General features: G+C 42.1%; 1 protein-coding gene and 1 pseudogene across 3 annotated transcripts in view; both read left to right on the top strand.

The window, feature by feature from the left end:
* Positions 1–20,985, top strand: part of CPXM2 (carboxypeptidase X, M14 family member 2) — a 254,732-nt gene that overhangs the window by 175,735 nt on the left and 58,012 nt on the right. The window lies entirely within an intron of this gene.
* On the top strand, positions 11,103–20,739 carry LOC118146423 (calponin-2 pseudogene; annotated as a pseudogene). The gene has a single exon (XR_013524441.1). The product of XR_013524441.1 is annotated as a calponin-2 pseudogene (transcript).

The following is a 20,985-nucleotide window of genomic DNA, read 5'->3' as shown; positions in this document are numbered from 1 at the left end:
TATGAAGTCAATATATCTTATGTCACATCATAAAGGAAAAAAGAAATAAAATAAAGCTGTTGTCTTATGCATGTCTTATGTATACATGCATAAGCATGTTTTTAACAAAAGGAGGAGGAAATATTCATGACAATTACAGTCTCGTTTCTGCACTTGGTCACGTGGTCGTAGATGGGATTGATGACTACCTTCTATTACCATTCTGTATTCCCTTTGACTTCAGCAAGCACCTCAGCAGGTCATGGTTTTTTCCCTGCTGGAGTGACTTAAACCTTCATTCCTGAAGGGTCTGGCCCATTTGTAGTCCTGCCTACATTGGGTGGTTATAGTTTCCCATTGACCTTAATCACAATGCATGGTAATACTAAGAGGCACCCTAATGGATCTCCTGTAGTCCGTGAGCACTCTTCTTTAATTCCGTTGTGGAGCGGTAGACTGATTTTGTCTTGATAGTCTGGGTTCGTCACCCCAGCCAACACTGTAACTGCCTTCTTAGCCTGTTGACTTAAAGGTAGGAGCCCAAAGTGTCCAGGCATCAATCTTAACTTCCAGTTTAATGGAATTGTTATTGTGTCTCCTGGTGGCAGAGTTCCTCCCTCTTTAACTAAGACCTCTAAGACCTTTAACTAAGACCTTTAACTAAGGCCAGCAGAATATAATGTCATGGAAACAAGGAGCCAAAATTTTGCTAGTGGATCACTAGAGGTGATGGTGAGTGGTGCTACTTCCACTTCCACCCCTTGGTTCCTGGACCTGTGAATCCTGGCTATGGGAGAAACAGTACCATATATTGAAGGCTGATTAAGAGCATATGACAGGCTTCTGAAGAACTTTGCCTCAGCCCTGCAAAGTATTGTCACCTAGTTGGCACTGTAATTGTGACTTCGAAAGGCCATTCCACTATTCTATAAATCCAGCTGCTTCAGGTGTTGGGGGACATGGTGTAACCAGTGAATTCCATGAGCATGAGCCTGCTGCCACACTTCTTTAGTTGTAAAGTGAGTGCCATGGTCAGAGGCAATGCTGTGTGGAATACCATGACAGTGGATAAAGCATTCCATGAGTCCATGGATGGTTGTCTTTGCAGAAGTATTGCGTCTTTGCAGAAGAATAGGCAAACCCATATCCAAGTGAGTGTCTGCTCCAGCGAGGACAAACCTCTGCCCTTTCTATGATGAGAGAGGTCCAAATAATCAACCTGCCACCAGGTAGCTGGCTGATCACCCTGAGGAATGGTACCATATCAAGGGCTCAGTGTTTGTCTCTGCTGCTGGCAAATTGGGCACTCAGCAGTGGCTGTAGCCAGGTCAGCCAGTCCATGTAGCTGAGCCCATGCATAACCTCCATCCCTGCTACCATGGCCACTTTGTTCATTGGCCCATTGAGCAATGACTGGGTGGCTGGAGAGAGTCTGAGTGGTGTCCACATAAGGGGTCATCCTATCCACTTGATTATTAAAATCCTCCTCTGCTGAGGTCACCCATTGGTGAACACTCATTTGGGATACAAATATCTTCACAGTTTTTGACCACTCAGAGAGGTCTATCCACATACATATTCCCCAGATTTCTTCCCCTCTTCACCAGTTTTCCAATCATGCTTCTTTCAAGTCCCTGACCATCCAGCCAAACCATTAGCTATAGCCCATGAATCAGTATGTAATCGCACATCTGGCCATTTCTCCTTCCATGCAAAGTGCACAACCAGGTGCACTGCTTGACGTTCTGCCCACTGGGAAGATTTCCGTTCGCCACGGTCTTTCAACGATGTCCTAGAAAGGGGCTGTAGTGCTGCAGCTGTCCACTTATGGGCAGTGCCTGCATATCGTACAGAACCATCTGTGAACCAGGCCCTAGTCTTCTGTTCCTCTGTCATAGGGAACTTCCCATGAGACCATCTGTGCAGGCTGTGGGATAGAAGGCAGGGTGGCAGGAGTGGAGACCATGGGCATTTGAGCTGCTTTCTCATGTAACTTACCTTAATGTACCGTGCCTTCAGGACCTGCTCGAGCCCAGTCACGTATATACCACTTCTATTTGATGATGGAATGCTGCTGTGCATGACCCACTTTATGGTGAGATGGATCAGAAAGCACCCGATTCATGATAGACAGTTCAGGTCACATGGTGACTTGATGACCCATAGTCAAATGTTCAGTTTCCACCAAAGCCCAGTAACAGGCCAAGAGCTGTCTCTCAAAAAGAGAGTAGTTATCTGCAGAAGATGGCAGGGCCTTGCTCCAAAATCCTAGAGGCCTCTGCTGTGATTCACCTATGGGGCCCTGCCAAAAGCTCCAAACAGCATCCCTATCTGCCATTGACACCTCAAGCACCATTGGACCTGCTGGGTCATATGGCCCAAGTGGCAGAGCAGCTTGCATAGCAGCTGGACCTGTTGCGGAGCCTTCTCCTGTTTGCACCCCACTCAAAACTGGCAGCTTTTTTGGGTCATTCACTAAAGAGGCTGGAGTAACACACCCATATAAGGAATGTGTTGCCTCCAAAGTCCAAATAGGCCCACTAGGCATTGTGCCTCTTTCTCTGTTGTAGGAGGGGCCAAATGCAGCAACTTAACTTTCACCTTAGAAGGAATATCTCACACCTGTAATCCCAGCACTTTGGGAGGCAGAGACGGGTGGATCACGAGGTCAGGAGTTCAAGAAGGAATATCTCAACAGGCCCCACACCACCGGACCCCTAGAAATTTTTACTGAGGTAAATTTTACTGAGGTCCCTGAATTTTAGTCAAATTTATTTCCATCCTCTGGCACGCAAATGTCTCACCAGCAAGTCCAGTGTGTTTGCTACTTCTTGCTCACTGGATCCAGTCAGCATTATGTCATCAATGTAATGGACCAGTGTGATATCCTGTGGAAGTGAAAAGTGATCAAGATCTCTTCAAATAAGATTACAACACAAAGTCAGAGAGTTGATATACCCCTGACATAGGATGATAAATGTATATTGCTGGCCTTGCCAGCTGAAGGCAAATTGCTTCTGGTGGGCTTTATGGACAGGAACAGAGAAAAAGACATTTGCCAAGTCAGCGGCTGCACGCCAGGTTCCAGGAGATGCGTTCATTTGGTCAAGCAATAAAACCACATCTGGTACAGCAGCTGCAATTGGAGTCGCCACTTGGCTAAGCTTATGATAATCCATGTCATTCTGCAAGATCCATTTGTCATCTGCACAGGCTAAATGGGAGCGTTGAATGGGGATGTGGTGGAAATCACCACCCCTGCCTCTTTCAAGTCCTTGATGGTGGCTCTAACTTCCACAGTCCCTCCAGGAATGTGATATTGTTTTTGATTTACTATTTTTCTAGGTAGAGGCAGCTCTAAAGGCTTCCATTTGGCCTTTCTCACCATAGTAGCCCCCACCCTACAAGTCAGGGAGCCAATGTGGGGGTTCTGCCGGCTGCTGAGTATGTCTATGCCGATTGTGCATTTGGCACCAGGGAAGTGACCACAGGATAAATCTGGGGAACTTCAAAGATGCAGGTGCTTCCCTCACAAATCTGTTTTGCAAGGCATTAGTAAAGGGTATATCTTCTCGACCCTCCTAGCTGGGATGAGTAGGTCTAAAGTGACTAATCCACACCACCATCCCAACCTCCCTAAGCCTTTAGACCCCTTCCTCTACATTAAACCAAGGGAGATCAGGCATTTCCAGCTCACTCACAGTGGACCATCTTCCAATCCATATTTCAGCTAACAAAACAAACTATGAAAACTTTGTTTAACTCCCTGAGCTGCAACATTAAACAGAGTCAATACTTGGTGGCCCAAATCAATAAATTGAGTCTGATCCAGCTCTGTGTTCCTGCCACCATTATCCCACACCCTTAATATCCATTCCCATGCCTGTTCTCCAGATTTCTGTTTATATAAATTAGAAAACTCAAGCAGTTCTTTTTGAGGGTGTTGCACCTCCTCATGGGTCACACTCTCAACCTCACCTCTAGGGGCCCACTGGGACTTTAGTTATAGGTCTAGAAGCACATAGGTGTTGGGGGTGGATCCTGAGGAAAACCAATATTATCTTGCCTGGTCATTGTCTCAGGGGAGGCCATCACTGTTGTCTGAGGCAGTGCAGGGTTTATCTCCTCAGAGAAATGTTGAAAGGCTGATGGCAGCATAGGTTGAAGACGGGATGTTGCCACTACTGGGGATGGGGAAGCTGTTCCTTCTGGCAAAAAACATTCATCAGGCCGGGCGCAGTGGCTCACGCCTGTCATCCCAGCACCTTGGGAGACCAAGGCAGGTGGACCACGAGGTCAAGAGATCGAGACCATCCTGGTCAACATGGTGAAACCCCGTCTCTACTAAAATACAAAAAAAGATTAGCTGGGTATGGTAGCGTGTGCCTGTAATCCCAGCTACTCAGGAGGCTGAGGCAGGAGAATCGTCTGAACCCAGGAGGCGGAGGTTGCGATCTCGATCTCGATTGCACCATTGCACTCCAGCCTGAGTAACAAGAGCGAAACTCCATCTCAAAAAAAAAAAACAACAAAAAAACGTTCATCAGAGTTTACACAATCAGTGTCCCCAGCTTCGTCAGGGTCCTCCAACATGTCCCATGCCAAATTGCAGGCCCCATTCTTTTCCAATCAATGCCCTCACTTTAACGGTAGACACCTGTGAGGCTGTGCACGCACCTTCCGTTTCAGGTCAGCCACTTGCATTATAAGAGCTTGTGTCTGTTTTTCCACAATTTCAGTTCTTTCTCTACCAGAGATAAGACTCAGGGCGATCTTAGTAGATGTGAGGCTGAGTATCTGCTTGTGAAGCTGGGAGACAGAATCCCTGAGTTCATCGTTTTCTTTCATCACTCTGTCCTTTGAATTTAAGAAGCAACCAATCAGCTTCATTATGTTCCTTGGTTCTCCGCATATGGTCAAAGGTATTATGTATGGAGTCACTACACTCCTTGCCTCTCATGAGTGATGAATCAGGAGTGTGAAATGCATTTATTTTGCATAACTCTTTTTTTTAGATGGAGTCTTACTCTGTGGCCCAGGCTGGAGTGCAGTGGCACGATCTTGGCTCACTGCAACCTCCACCTCCCAGGTTCAAGAGATTCTCCTACCTCAGCCTCCCAAGTAGCTGGGACTACAGGCATGTGCCACCACACCCAGCTAATTTTTGTACTTTTTTTTTTGAGACTGAGTTTCACTCTTGTTACCCAGGCTGGAGTGCAATGGCGCGATCTCGGCTCACTGCAACCTCTACCTCCTGGGTTCAGGCAGTTCTCCTGCCTCAGCCTCCTGAGTAGCTGGTATTACAGGCACACACCACCATGCTCAGCTAATTATTTTGCGTTTTTAGTAGAGACGGGGTTTCACCATGTTGACCAGAATGGTCTTGATCTCTTGACCTCGTGATCCACCTGCCTCGGCCTCCCAAAGTGCTGGGATTACAGGCTTGAGCCACCGTGCCTGGCCCTAATTTTTGTATTTTTAGTAGAGATGGGGTTTTGCCATGCTGACCAGGTTGGTCTTGAACTCCTGAACTCAGGTGATCTGTCCATCTCAGCCTCCCAAAGTTCTGGGATTACAGGCATGAGCCACTGCGCCTGGCAATTTTGCATGACTCTCTAAACAGTTCACACCAAGGACTATGAGTTCCTCCATACTATTAGAAGTAGAGTCCTTACCATTTTTGGGTGTAATCATGCTAAACAGCCAACTCTAGAAACCCTCAAACCAACGAAAGAACTCTATCCTTAATATTAATTTTGTACAATAGGCCCACATACAGGAAAATGCCACAACTACCTTCTGTGAAACAGAAGTGTGTAAAGATGCCACATTCATCCTTAAAGACGTTTTATAAGTTAAAAAGGTAAGCTCTTTGCTCTTGGATTTCCTTATGCATAACTTCTTGTTTCCTTGAAGGAGCAACTGTACTAACATTTTCTGATAACCATCCATCTGGCACTTCTGTTTGCAAAATGTTCTATACCCATGGTCTTACTTTCTCTAAGAAGAGCAAGCCAAGTTCATCATCAAGGATGTGGTCATTCACTAGGTTGGTAGAGAGGATCAGATCACTTGAGTCCTATTTCTCCACACCTGGAGGCTCCGTTCCCCTATCCTTTGGTCTTCATCAGACTCTTTTCCCGAGGTCCTAGGTATAGGATTTCAGTGTTCTCAGATCAATTGCCAATCTTTAGGGGTACTTAAGAAAAGTTATCTGGAGCAGCACATGATGTGTAGTAATTGTTCTTGGTTAAAAATGCTTACATTGTAAAATTAGGTTTAAGTGTGCTAATTAAAGTGTATTCATACGTAGAATGTTTGTTCAGGTTAACTTGAATGTTATTTAGTTTCTTTATTCACTATTTTTTTTTTTTTTTTTGAGACGGAGTTTCGCTCTTGTTACCCAGGCTGGAGTGCAATGGCGCGATCTCGGCTCACCGCAACCTCCGCCTCCTGGGTTCAGGCGATTCTCCCACCTCAGCCTCCTGAGTAGCTGGGATTACAGGCACGCGCCACCATGCCCAGCTAATTTTTTGTATTTTTAGTAGAGACGGGGTTTCACCATGTTGACCAGGATGGTCTCGATGGTGACCAGGATGGTTGACCTCGTGATCCACCCGCCTCCGCCTCCCAAAGTGCTGGGATTACAGGCTTGAGCCACCGCGCCCAGCCGGAAGTTTTTCAGTGAAGGCATGATGATGATAAACTCTTCAAGCAAATAAAGTATTTTTATGATCTAGGACTGCTTTTATTTCATGTGCATTCTTGAAATCAGTTTTCAGGTGGACATTTGTTTTTCTTTTTTAACTTGTTGAACATAATCAATCCACTATCTTGCAGTTTCAGTTACTGCCCTAGCACAGTCTGCTGTCTGTCCATTTTTCTTTCATTTGTAAATATATTTTTTTCATTTCTTGCTGCTTTTAATATTTTTTCTTTGTCTTTGATGTGTTGCAGATTGACTACAGTGTAGCTAGTTATGGATTTTTAAAATATTTATCCTGGTTGCTATTTATTCTTCCTGAATCTGTGGAGTTATGCCTTTTATTTTTTCTGGAAAAATTTCAGCCATTTTATTTCCAATCATTATGTCACTTTTCTTTGTTCGGCCACTGTTGGGAACTCTGATCATGCATACAGTAGACTTTCTTTCTTTTCAATATTCTCCTTCTGATTTTCTATCTTTTGCTCTTTCTATGCTTAATTTTTGGTAAACTTTTCAGCTCTATATTCTAGTTTACTAATTATTCAGTTCTTTGAATCCCTATATATACTTAATTTCACTTACTTTTTTATTTCTAAAGTTATATATTTTTTCCTAAAAATTATATTAGTTTCTTCCCCCCCCCAAATTGTTATAATCTATTATTTCATTTTGGATTTTTGAATTTTACATTTGATTTCTTTAAACACGCCGTATATAAAAGTGGTAAAAACCAAAACTAAACAAAAACCAAAAAATCAAAACTAAAACAAGAGCTCTGGAGCCAAACTGCCGAGTTTTGAGTTCTGACTTCACCGTTTACAATGTTATAACCTTCAGCCTCCTTATATATCTGCAATTAGGAATAATGATAGTACCCGTACCATAGGGTTCTTATGAGGAAAGAAATGACTTAATACAGTGGTTCCCTCTTATGCTCGAGGCATACGTTCCAAGTTCTCCAGTGTATCCCCGAAACCACAGATAACACTGAACTCAGTTGCCATCAATTGAAACATATTTCTGCGTCCTCCACCCGCAAATTGACTGCCTTTTCTATCTTCACTAGGTACTTATCATACACTATGACTAACTTTTGCAGTTTGAGGTTCAGCGGCAAAACCAGCATCAATATCTTTTTTCTTCTTCACAGTTTCACTGATAGAAGATTGGTTCTTACTATAAATCTTAGCAAGCTTAGTGTATCCTATTTTTTCTTCTTTCATTAGTAAGTTGAGAACTTTCACCTTTTCATTTGAAGGAAACACTTTATAGCTCCTCTTTGATATGTCTGAGTTGCCAGCATCCCTACTTCTTGCACTTTGGGGCCATTCTTAACTAAAGTAAAGGTTACTTGAACATAAGCACTGCCATATCATGTCGGTTGATCTGAGAAGGCCGCTAAGTGACTAGTGGGCAGGAAGCCTATACAGCATGGATGTGCTGGACAAAGGGGTGATTCACATCCTGGGCAGGATGGAGCAGGATGGTGTGGGATGCCATGCTATTTCACTATGCTACTCAAAATGGTGCAGTTTAAGACTTACGAATTGTTTGTTTCTGGAAATTTCCATTTAATATTTTCAGACTAACAGTTACTACAGTCTGTAGAAAAGGAAACCATGGTTAAGGGAGGCCTACAGTATTTGTGAAGTGCTTCCAAAGGCATCTGATGTGCTAGGTACTATATAAATCTTTGCTAAAGGAAAAATTTAAAATATGACAATTACAAAATCTGAAGTTCTTTGGGACCTACATTTGTTGCTTTTTGTTTATGCTGCCTTTTTCTCATGGAGAATGTTTTCTTGTGTGTTTAATAATTTTTTAAATTGAATGAATAGTTGTTCTTGATTCAGTAGTTACTTAATTGTACCTGCTGAAACCTTCGAGAGCCTACGTTGAAGATCTTTTTTTTTTTCTAGAGGATTTATTGTGTGCTTCTGGTGGGAGTCAGTGGATACCACTGTGCTGAGATCTTTTAGCCCCTTTTGAGAGTCCTGGAAAAGTCTCAGGTTCAACTTTCCTAGCTTTCAGTGGTCCTCAGGCTTAGTACTCTGATCCTAGCACCGCTGTATGCATTTTCCCTGGAGCAACCCTGGCTTTTGTGTTTGTGCATTACTCACTATTCGTTTTTTTCCTGCTCACAGCTGTTTTCCCCCATTGGAGAGTTTCTTTACATGCTCACAAGCCCAGTGTTGATTTTAAGCATTTCTTTTGGTGTCGTCAGAAACTAGTTGCACAACAGGAGAAAGTTCTATAAGCAATTAATCTGTCATTTTGTTGATGATAGGTATTCTTTGTTTTTAACTAAAACATATTAGCATCATGTACTAAAATGCTTCAGTATATTCTAACTTTTTCTGTTATGGCCTATTCCCTCTGTTTTTCTGATTTGAAGGAAGGGTGGATTGGAGGGCAATGTGGTAAAATCATATGAAGGTATTTTGTTTTGTTTTTAAATTTTTTAAATGAGGGAGCTGGCTTCGGCCCATGGAAGCCTCTTCTCATTCTGCAGTCAATAAAATTTTGACACAAACATTTCTTTATTTGGACTCCGTTGGAGCCCAAAACTTCCAGTTGCAGAGAATTAAATTTCAAGGTGGTTTTGCGATGTGGAATAATCTATTTGAGGGAAATGGAAAAAAGCCACAACAGTGCCATAGTTTTTAAACCTTCCCTGAAGATCAGGAGACCAGGAAACAGTGACATTTTAGCTTCAGTCCTCTGGGGCTCTTTAATAACAATGGATTTACCTGTCATGAAAGAATAACATAAGCAGCTTTTATGTATGATCAGGACTATGTTCATTCACGAACCTGCCCCTGCCTTCCTTTCCTTCTAGGCCATGCAGACTTCCTCCGCCCTCCCACAATTTGCTGTACTTGTCTCATCACAGCACTTGATTACATGCTCTTGAATTAATTACAAGATGAATTCCTTGTCTTCATCATTAACCTGTAAAAACCTTGAGTATAGGGATGTTGTGTACCTTACCTTTGTAATTCCCAGGAGCTAGGAACTGCAAGGAGAGGAGCAGGATTTACCACACATCCCATAATGCTTTAACCTTTTCATGTAGGTAGAGCTTTAAGACACAATTCAGTCCTTCCACAGCAACATACTGTTTGGCAAGTATTGCTTCTATCACCCTGGATTATCAACCTTCATAATTTTAATGAAGATTTATTTATTTGTGGCAATGACAGAACATTTCCCTTACTGGGGCACAAAGGTACAAGTGTGAAGATCCACTCCCTGGAAGTGTTTAGAGAGAGCATCTGAATCATGTCCCAGTTCAACTTTGATAGTAATCCTATATGTTGGTTGGCATCTGACAGTGTGTACTTTCTTATTAACAGCTCATGTTGATGAACCAGTTACTGTATGCCAGGCACTGTGCTTAAACTACTTGCGTTACCCCTTTCAATCCCTACTCACTATACAAGGAAGTAGAGTTGTTACTTTATCTTACAGCTGGGGCTCTGTAGACACGTTGATATCATGTGGGTTACAGCTAGTAAGTGGAAGAACTAGAATTTCAGTCTGGTCTTTGATTTGGTTTGGCTCTGTGTCCCCACCCAAATCTCATCTTGAATTATAATCCCTATGTGTAGGGAAGGCACTTGGTGGAAGGTGATTTTATCATGGGGACGGTCTCCCCACTGCTGTTCCCATGATAGTGAATTGTCGTGAGATCTAATGGTTCGATAAGCAGCGGTTTCTTCTGTGTGCTCTCTCTCTCCTGCTGCTGTGCTTCCTTCTCCTTTACCTTCCACCATGATTGTAAGTTTCTTGAGGCCTCCTCAGCTGTGCAGAACTGTGAGTCAATTAAACATCTTTTCTTTACAAATTACCCAGTCTTGTGTAGGATCCTTTATAGCAATGTGACACCAGACTAATACAGCCTTCTTTTTTTTTTTTTTTTTTTTGAGACGGAGTTTCGCTCTTGTTACCCAGGCTGGAGTGCAATGGCACGATCTCGGCTCACCGCAACCTCCGCCTCCTGGGTTCAGGCAATTCTCCTGCCTCAGCCTCCTGAGTAGCTGGGATTACAGGCACGCGCCACCGTGCCCAGCTAATTTTTTGTATTTTTAGTAGAGACGGGGTTTCACCATGTTGACCAGGATGGTCTCTATCTCTTGACCTCGTGATCCACCCGCCTCGGCAGCCCAAAGTGCTGGGATTACAGGCGTGAGCCACCGCGCCCGGCCTAATACAGCCTTCTTAATGTCAACGCCTGGGGTTTTAGCCAGTATACTGTAACATCTCTCAATGCATGCATTAATATATAATCTCCCTGTAGGTACCTTTATTATTTTCAGCAGGCTAGGTAGTTGCCAAGTTTTTGTAGTAGTAAACAACAAAGCTGGATTCAAGCTAAAATGGCTGGAACTCATTTTTCTTTCTTTTTTTTAAAATTATACTTTAGGTTCTGGGGTACATGTGCAGATCATGCAGGATTGTTGCATAGATACACACATGGCAATGTGGTTTGCTGCCTCCATCCCCCTCTCACCTATATCTGGCATTTCTCCCCATGTTATTCCTCCCCAACCTCCCCCCGAACTGTCCCTCCCTTGGCTCCTCCTACAGACCCCAGTGTGTGATGCTCCCCTCCCTGTGTCCCTGTGTTCACATTGTTCAATACCCGCCTATGAGTGAGAACATGTAGTGTTTGATTTTCTGTTCTTGTGTCAGTTTGCAGAGAATGATGGTTTACAGATTCATCCATGTTCCTACAAAGGACACAAACTCATCATTTTTTATGGCTGCATAGTATTCCATGGTGTATATGTGCCACGTTTTCCTTGTCCAATCTATCTTTAATGGGCATTTGGGTTGGTTCCAGGTCTTTGCTATCATAAACAGTGCCGCTATGAACATACATGTGCATGTGTCTTTATAATAGAATGATTTATAATCCTTTGGGTATATACCCAGTAGTGGGATTGCTGGGTCAAATGGAATTTCTATTTCTAGGTCCTTGAGGAAGTGCCACACTGTCTTCCACAGTGATTGAACTAGTTTACACTCCCACCAATGGTGTAAAAGTGTTCCTGTTTCTCCACATCCTCTCCAGCATCTGTTGTCTTCAGATTTTTTAATGATTGCAATTCTAACTGGCGTGAGATGGTATCTCAATGTGGTTTTGATTTGTATTTCTCTAATAATCAGTGATGATGAGCATTTCTTCATGTTTGTTGGCCGCATATATGTCTTTTGAAAAGTGTCTGTTCATATCCTTCACCCACTTTTGGATGGGTGTGTTTGATTTTTTTTTTGTAAATCTGTTTCAGTTCTTTGTAGATTCTGGATATCAGCCCTTTGTCAGATGGGTAGATTGCAAAAAATTTTCCCATTCTGTTGGTTGCTGGTTCCCTCTAATGATTATTTCTTTTGCTGCACAGAAGCTGTGGAGTTTGATTAGGTCCCATTTGTCTATTTTGGCTTTTGTTGCCAGTGCTTTCGGTCTTTTGGTCATGAAGTCCTTGCCTATGCCTATGTCCTGAATGGTTTTGCCTAGATTTTCTTCTAGGGTTTTTATGGTGTTAGGACTTATGTTTAAGTCTTTAATCCTTCTGGAGTTAATTTTAGTGTAAGGTGTCAGGAAGGGGTCCAGTTTCTGCTTTCTGCACATGGCTAGGCAGTTTTCCCAACACCATTTATTAAATAGGGAACCCTTTCTCCATTGCTTGTTTTTGTCAGGTTCATCAAAGATCAGATGGTCGTAGATGTGTGGCGTTGCCTCCAGGGCTTCTGTTCTGTTCTATTGGTCTGTATCTCTGTTTTGGTACCAGTACCATGCTGTTTTGATTACTGTAGGCTTGTATAGTTTGAAATCAGATAGTGTGATGCCTCCAGCTTGCTTGCTTGCTTGCTTTCTTTCTTTCTTTCTTTCTTTCTTTCTTTCTTTCTTTCTTTCTTTTCTTAGGATTGTCTTGGCTATGCGGGCTCTCTTTGATTTCATTTGAAGTTTAAGGTGTTTTTTTTCTAGTTCTGTGAAGAAAGTCATTGGTAGCTTGATGGGGATAGTGTTGAATCTATGAATTACTTTGGGCAGTATGGCCATTTTCACCATACTGATTCTTCCTAACCATGAGCATGGAATGTTTCTCCATTTGTTTCTGTCATCTCTTATTTCCTTAAGCAGCAGTTTGTAGTTCTCCTTGAAGAGGTCCTTTACATCCTTTGTTAGTTGTATTCCTAGGTATTTTATTCTCTTTGTAGCAATTGTGAATGGCAGTTTGTTCTTGGTTTGGCTCTCTTTTAGTCTGTTACTGGTGTATAGAAATGCTTGTGATTTCTGCACATTGATTTTGTATCCTGAGACTTTGCTGAAGTTGCTTATCAGTTTAAGGAGATTTTGGGCTGAGATGATGGGGTCTTCTAAGTATACAATCATGTCATCTGCAAACAGACAATTTGACTTCCTCTTTTTCTAATTTAATATGCTTTATTTTTTTTTCTTGTCTATTTTCTTGGCTAGAACTTCTAACACTATATTGAATAGGAGTGGTGAGAGAGGGTATCCTTGTCTAGTGCCAGATTTCAAAGGGAATGCTTCCAGTTTTTGCCCATTCAGTATGATATTAGCTGTAGGTTTGTCATAGATAGCCTTTATTGTTTTGAGATACGTTCCTTTGAGATACGTACCTAGTTTATTGAGAGTTTTTAGCATACAGGGCTGTTGAATTTTTTCAAAGGCCTTCTCTGCATCTATTGAGATAATCATATATTTTTTGTCTTGGTTCTGTTTATGTGGTGAATTACGTTTATAGACTTGTGTGTGTTGAACCAGCCTTGCATCCCTGGGATGAAGCCTACTTGATCGTGATGGATAAGCTTTTTGATGTGCTGTTGCAATTGGTTTGCCAGTATTTTATTAAAGATTTTTGCATCTATGTTCGACATGGATGTTGGCCTTAAGTTTTCTTTTTTTGTTGAGTCTCTGCTGGGTTTTGGTATCAGGATGATGTTGGCCTCATAAAATGATTTGGGAAGGATTCCCTCTTTTTGTATTGTTTGGAATAGTTTCAGAAGGAATGGTACCAGCTCCTCTTTGTACATTTGGTAGAATTCAGCTGTGAACTCCTCTGGACCTGAACTTTTTTTGGTTGGTAGGCTATTAATTGCTGCCTCAACTTCAGCCCTTGTTATTGGTCTAGTCAAGGTTTCAATTTCTTCCTTGTTTAGGCTTGGGAGGATGCAAGTGTCCAGGAATTTATCCATTTCTTCCAAGTTTACTCGTTTACGTGCATATAGTTGTTTGCAGTAATCTCTAATTGTAGTCTGTATTTCTGTGGAATCAGTGGTGGTATCCCCTTTATTGTTTTTTATTGCATCTATTTGATTCTTCTCCCTTTTCTTTTTTATTATTCTGGCTAGTGGTCTATTTTGTTGATCTTTTCAAAAAAACAGCTCCTGGATTTATTGATTTTTTGAAGGGTTTTTTTTGTGTCTCTTATCTCCTTCAGTTCGGCTCTGATCTTAGTTGTTTCTTGTCTTCTGCTAGCTTTGGAGTTTTTTGGATCTTGCTCCTCTCGCTCTTTCAATTTTGATGATAGTGTGTCAATTTTAGATCTTTCCTCACTTCTCATGTGGGCATTTATTGCTATAACTTTCCTTCTAGACATTGCTTTAAATGTGTCCCAGAGATTCCTGTATGTTGTGTCTTCATTCTTGTTGGTTCCAAAAAACATCTTTATTTCTGCCTTCGTTTCATTGTTTATCCAGTCAACATTGAGGAACCAGTTGTTCATTTTCCATGAAGCTGTGTGGTTCTGAGTTAGTTCCTTAATTCTGAGTTCTGATTTGATTACCCTGTGGTCTGAGAGACTGTTTTGATTTCCATTCTTTTGCATTTGCTAAGGAGTGACTTACTTCAAATTATGTGGTCAATTTTAGAGTAGGTGTGATGTGGTGCTGAGAAGAATGTATATTCTGTGCATTTGGGGTGGAGATTTCTGTAGATGTCTATTAGGTCCACTTGGTCCAGATCTGAGTTCAAGTCCTGGATATCCTCGTTAATTTTCTGTCTCATTGATCTGTCTGATATTGACAGTGGAGTGTTAAAGTCTCTCACTGGAATTGTGTGGGAGTCTGAGTTTCTTTGTAGGTCGTTAAGAACTTGTGTTAGGTATCTGGGTGCTCCTATATTGGGTGCATATATATTTAGGATCGTTAGGTCTTCTTCATGCACTGATCCTTTTACCATTATGTAATACCCTCTTTGTCTCTTTTGATCTTTGTTGGTTTAATGTCTATTTTATCAGAGACTAGGATTGCATCTCCTGTTTTTCTTTGCTTCCCATTTGCTTGATAAATCTTTCTCCATCCCTTTATTTTGAGCCTATGTTTGTCCTTGCATGTGAGATGGGTTTCCTGAATACAGCACACTGATGGGTCTTGACACAATTTGCCAGTCTGTGTCTTCTGATTGGGACATTTAGCCCATTTACATTTGAGCTTAATATTGTTATGTGTGAATTTGATCATGCCATTTTGATGCCAGCTGGATGTTTTGCCCATTAGTTGATGCATTGTGTCGATGGTCTTTACCATTTGGTCTGTTTTTGGAGTGGCTGGTACTGGTTGTTCCTTTCCTTGTTTAGTGTTTCTTTCAGGAGCTCATGTAAGGCAGGCCTATTGGTGATGAAATCTCTCAGCATTTGCTTGTCCATAAAGGATTTTCTTTCTCTTTCACTTATGAAGCTTAGGTTGGCTGGGTATGAAATTCTTGGTTGAAAATTCTTTTCTTTAAGGTTGTTGAATATTGGCCCTCGCTCTCTTATGGCTTGTAGGGTTTCTGCGGAGAGATCCGCTGTCTGAGGGGCTTCCCTTTGTGGGTAACCCAACCTTTCTCTCTGGCTGCCCTTAGCATTTTTTCCTTCATTTCAACCCTGGTGAATCTGATGATTATATGCCTTGGGCTTGTTCTTCTTGAGGAATATCTCTGTATTTCCTGGACTTGAATGTTGGCCTGCCTTGCTAGGTTAGGGATGTTCTCCTGGATAATATCCTGAAGAGTGTTTTCCAGCTTGGATTCATTCTCTTTGTCACATTCAGTTACACCTATCAAATGTAGATTAGGTCTTTTCACATAACCTCATATTTCTTGGAGCCTTTGTTCATTTCTTTTCACTTTTTTTTCTCTAATCTTGCCTTCTCATTTTATTTCATTAAGTTGATATTCAATCTCTGATATCTTTTCTTCTGCTTGGTCAATTCAGCTACTGAAACTTGTGTATGCTTTGCAAAGTTCTCATGCTATGGTTTTCAACTCCATCAAGTTTTTTATATTCTTCTCTGAGCTGTTTATTCTAGTTAGCATCTCATCTAACCTTTCTTCTACATTCTTAGTTTCTTTGCATTGGGTTAGCACATGTTCTTTCAGCTCTGAGAAGTTTGTTATTACCCACCTTCTGAAGCCTGTTTCTGTCAATTCATCAGATTCATTCTCCATCCATCTTTGATCCCTAGCTGGTGAGGAGTTGTGATCCCTTGGAGGAGGAGAGGCGTTCTGGTTTTTGGTGTTTTCATCCTTTTTTGCACTGTTTTCTTCCCATCTTAGTGGCTTTAGCTACCTGTGGTCTTTGTAGTTGGTGACTTTTGGGTGGAGTTTCTGAGTGGATGTCCTTTTTGTTGATGATAAAGTTATTTCTTTCTGTTTCTTAGTTTTCCTTCTAACATTCAGGTACCTCTGCTGAAGGACTGCTAGAGGTCGACTCCAGACCCTGCTTGCCTGGGGATTGCCTGCAGGGGCTGCAGAACAGTGAGCGTTGCTGCTGATTTGTTCTTCTGTTATCTTCGTCCCAGAAGGGTACTGCCAGATATTGGCCAGAGCTCTCCTTTATGGGGTGTCTCTTTGGGTCTATGCAGGTTGGGGAGCTGCTTGAGGAGACAGTCTGTCCCTTATAGGAGCTCAAGTGCTGTGCTGGAAGCTCCATTGTTCCGTGCAGCATTTCTGGGCAGGTACTTTTAAGTCTGCTGCAGCAGAACTCATAACCACCTCTTTTCCCAGGTGCTCTGTCCTAGGAAGATCAGCTTTATTTATAAGTTTCTGTGATGCTGCTGCCTTTTTTCATAGATGCCCTACCCTGCATGGAGTAGTCTAGTCACAGTCTGCCAGCAGAGGTGTTGCTGAGCTGCCACAGGCTCTGTCCAGCTGCTGTGTGAACTGCCTCGGTAGTGGTGATAGGTGTTCCTCCCACTGAGCTGGACCATCCTGGGTCCAGCTGCACTTGCTGTGAAACTCTCAGTCTGGAGCATTTCAGATTGCTTGTTTTGTGGGGGTGGTACCCGCCGAGCCAGATGGCCTGTCTCCTTGTCTCTGCCCCTTCCCTTCCAGTTGAATGGGCGGCTCTGTTTCCCAGGCATTGCAGACGCCATTTGAAACGGCCGCCTAGATTTGTGTGAGTTTCTGTGTGCCAACCCAGCACCGGCTGAAACTGCTGTGTTGAAAACTCATGGCACTTTTCGGCCCGGGAATCTCCTGGTCTGTGGGTAGAGAAAATTTGTTTGGAAATGCAGTGGGCACTCACCCTCTGTGTTGTTCTTGCTGGGAACTGCACTCCAGAGCTGTTCCTATTCATCCCTCTTGGATCCTCATTTTTCTACTCATTCTCTTATCGCACATTTACCTAATGCCACAACAGTAGTTTTAACATGTGTGTGTTTATATAGAAAAACAAAGCCCCACAAGCCAATAAAATTAAAATTTTAAAATGCTGAAAGAAAATAAATATCAATGTAGAATACCCAACAAAAATATCATTCAAGAATGAAGATGAAATGAAGAAGCCATATTCAGACAATAAATACAGAAAAAGTGTACTGTCAGCATACTTGGTTTAAAAGAAATAAGAAAAGCCACTCTTCAAGCAGAAAGAAAATGATCTCAGATGGAAATGTGGAGATGCAAAATTAATGAAGAATACCAGAAGGGATAAATGAGTAGGTTTATAAACATTAAATACACAAAACAATTGTAAGAATGGATTATGACATTTAAAATAATTATGGAATTGAGAACAAACCCCCAAATAATGCAAAAGCTGGAGGGGTAAATGGACTTGAAGTGTTGTGAAGTTCTAGCATTACCATGGAAGTAGTAAAAATTATCATTTGAATAGGATTGTAGTAATCAAGGATGTATATTGTAATCTCAAGATTAAAAACTATTGCGAGTATGTTATAAATTAATAAAGAGAAACTAGGATAATCAAAATCTGATCATTCCATGATTTTTTTCCAGTCTTAATATTGGCAGTGATCAATTTTGAAAGATTAAAATTATTTGTATGGAACATTGCATCTAACAATTACAGAGCTGATATTGTTTTCATGTGCACATAGAATATTTGCTAACATTGACCATATACTGAGCCATAAATGAAACCTCAAGAGAAGCTGAAGGGCTGACATGATTTAAAGTATGTTCTCTGTCCACAATGGAATTAAGCTAGAAATAAGTAACAAAAAAGTAACTGGAAAATGTTCAGTAACCAGACCTTAAACCTGACACTTCTAAATAGTTCATCATCAAAGAATAGATCACAATAAGAATTAATATTTTGAACTAAATGACAAAGAATATATGACCTATTGAAATTTATGGCATGAAACTAAAGAGTGCTCAGAGGGAACATTATAACCTGAAATGCTATATTAGAAAAGAAGAAAAACTGACCATCAGTGATGTCAAGAAGCTATACAAAAAGAACTCTAAATCAAACTTGATGCACCAGGAAGGAAATAAAAAAGGCATTTAAAAAAATTTATACTTTACCATATTTATAATTGATTTAATATTTTTGAACATGGACATGATACAGAATTAAAGCAACTGTGTTACAACCTGAAGACATATGAAATGAAAACATCTTGAAGTATGAGGAATGAAAGCATAGGGATGTCCTCCTAGAACTCCAAGATGCTAAGTATGTAAAATGAATGTGTAATAAGTCCTCTTGCAACCTCCACTTAGACCTTGGAGATCATGAGTATGAAAAACGAGTTCTCACACAGTCAACTAGCTGAGTAAGTGCCAACAGCATCAAACATCCAGATTCTGTTGTTATGTGAAAAAGAATAAACTCATACTTGAAAAAAGTAGAAAAAGTCCCACAGGAAGCATCTTACTCAGTGGTGAAATATAGAAAACTTTCCTTGGATCTCAGGAATGAGACAGGTATGTCTGTTATTCACTTCTTTCAGCATTGGACTGAACATCTTAGCCAGTATAATAAGGCAAGAAAAAGAAATAAGATAACCTAATGACTGGAAATCAAAAATCAGAACTGTCATTGTGATATCATCATATTCATAAAGACATCCAAAGGAAGCCACAAACTATTGGACCTAATTAATCAATTAGCAAGGTAGCTTGGTACAAAGTCAACATACAGAAAGCATTTATGTGTCTACATTCCAGCAACAAACAAGGAGGAAGTAACATTTAAAGTGATATCATGTAAAGTATTAAAAAAATCAGCTACCCAGGAATAAATCTAGTAAAAGATAAATCAAGGAAGACCTAAATAAAGAGGGTGATATACCATGTTTATAGATTGAAAGATTTAATATTGTAAAGAGGTCAATTCCCCCAAAATTGGTGCATATATTTAATATCATCCCAATTAAAATCCAGAGGCTTTGTTTTAGAAATTGACAAGCTGAATTTAAAATTTATATAGGACTGCAAAGATCTAAGAATAGTGAAGGCAACTTTGAAGAGCAAAAACAAAGTGGGAAAACATACACCACCAGGTATAAAGGTGTGTTATAAAACTATAGAGATTAAGATAAGACAGATTTAGGGTAAGATAAGAAATAGACCAACAGAACAGAATACAGCATCCAGAAACACACCTACACAAATACAGTCACATGGTTTATAGCAAGTTGCTACTGTGGTGCAATAGGACAAAAACCATATAAATGGTTCTGGGTCAGCTGGAAGCCCATATAGAAAATCATGTATTTTGACTCCTACCTTATGCTATGTGATAATCAACTCCAAATGGATTGCAGATCTTAAATGAGAAAGGTAAAGCAATAAAGTTTTTTAGGCCTGTCCGGCCCCGTCCCGCCAGCCACGAGCTCCACGCAGTTCAACAAGGGCCCCTTGTATGGGCTGTCGGCCGAGGTCAAGAACCAGCTCCTGTCCAAGTATGACCCTCAGAAGGAGGCAGAGCTCCGAAGCTGGATGGAGGGACTCACTAGTCTCTCCATCGGCCCTGACTTCCAGAAGGGCCTGAAGGACGGGATTATCTTATGCACACTCATGAACAAGCTACAGCCAGGCTCAGTCCCCAAGATCAACCGCTCCATGCAGAACTGGCGCCAGCTAGAAAACCTTTCACACTTCATCAAGGCCATGGTCCGCTACGGCATGAACCCCGTGGACCTGTTCGAGGCCAATGACCTGTTTGAGAGTGGGAACATGACGCGGGTACAGATGTCTCTTCTCGTCCTGGCAGGAAAGGCCAAGACTAGGGGCTGCAGAGTGGAGTGGACATTGGCGTCAAGTACTCGGAGAAGCAGGAGTGGAACTTCGATGATGCCACCATGAAGGCCGGCCAGTGCGTCATCGGGCTGCAGATGGGCACCAACAAATGCGCCAGCCAGTTGGGCATGACCGCGTACGGCACAAGGAGGCATCTCTATAACCCCAAGAACCACATCCTGCCCCCCATGGACCACTCGACCATCAGCCTCCAGATGGGCCCCAACAAGTGTGCCAGCCAGGTGGGCATGACGGCTCCCGGGACGCGGCGGCATATCTATGACACCAAACTGGGAACGACAAGTATGATAACTCCTCCATGCCCCTGAAGATGGGCTACACCCAGGGCGTCAACCAGAGCGGCCAGGTCTTTGGCCTGGGCTGGCAGATAGACTACCCCAAGTAATGCCCGCAAGGCACAGTAGCTGACAGGGCTCCCTCCGATGCTGGCGACTGCCCGGCCCCAGGGGAGGTCCCTGAATATCCCCCTTACCATCAGGAGGAGGCGGGCTACTGAGGCTCCCAGCATGCTCTCTCCCCACGTCGTCTCCCCATCCCCCCGTCTGGGTTTTTCTGTGTTTTCATCTTTTTTGTTTGTTTGTTTGTTTGAGACGGAGTTTCGCTCTTGTTGCCCAGACTGGAGTGCAATGGCGCGACCTCGGCTCACTGCAACCTCCGCCTCCCGGGTTCAGGCAATTCTCCTGCCTCAGCCTCCCGAGTAGCTGGGATTACAGGCACACGCCACCATGCCCAGCTAATTTTTGTATTTTTAGTAGAAACGGGGTTTCACCATGTT

Source organism: Callithrix jacchus, chromosome 12 (assembly GCF_049354715.1).
Source record: "Callithrix jacchus isolate 240 chromosome 12, calJac240_pri, whole genome shotgun sequence".
Taxonomy (NCBI): Eukaryota; Metazoa; Chordata; class Mammalia; order Primates; family Cebidae; genus Callithrix; species Callithrix jacchus.
Note: the sequence above shows the minus strand (reverse complement) of the source record. Positions and strands in the feature narration are given on the sequence as shown.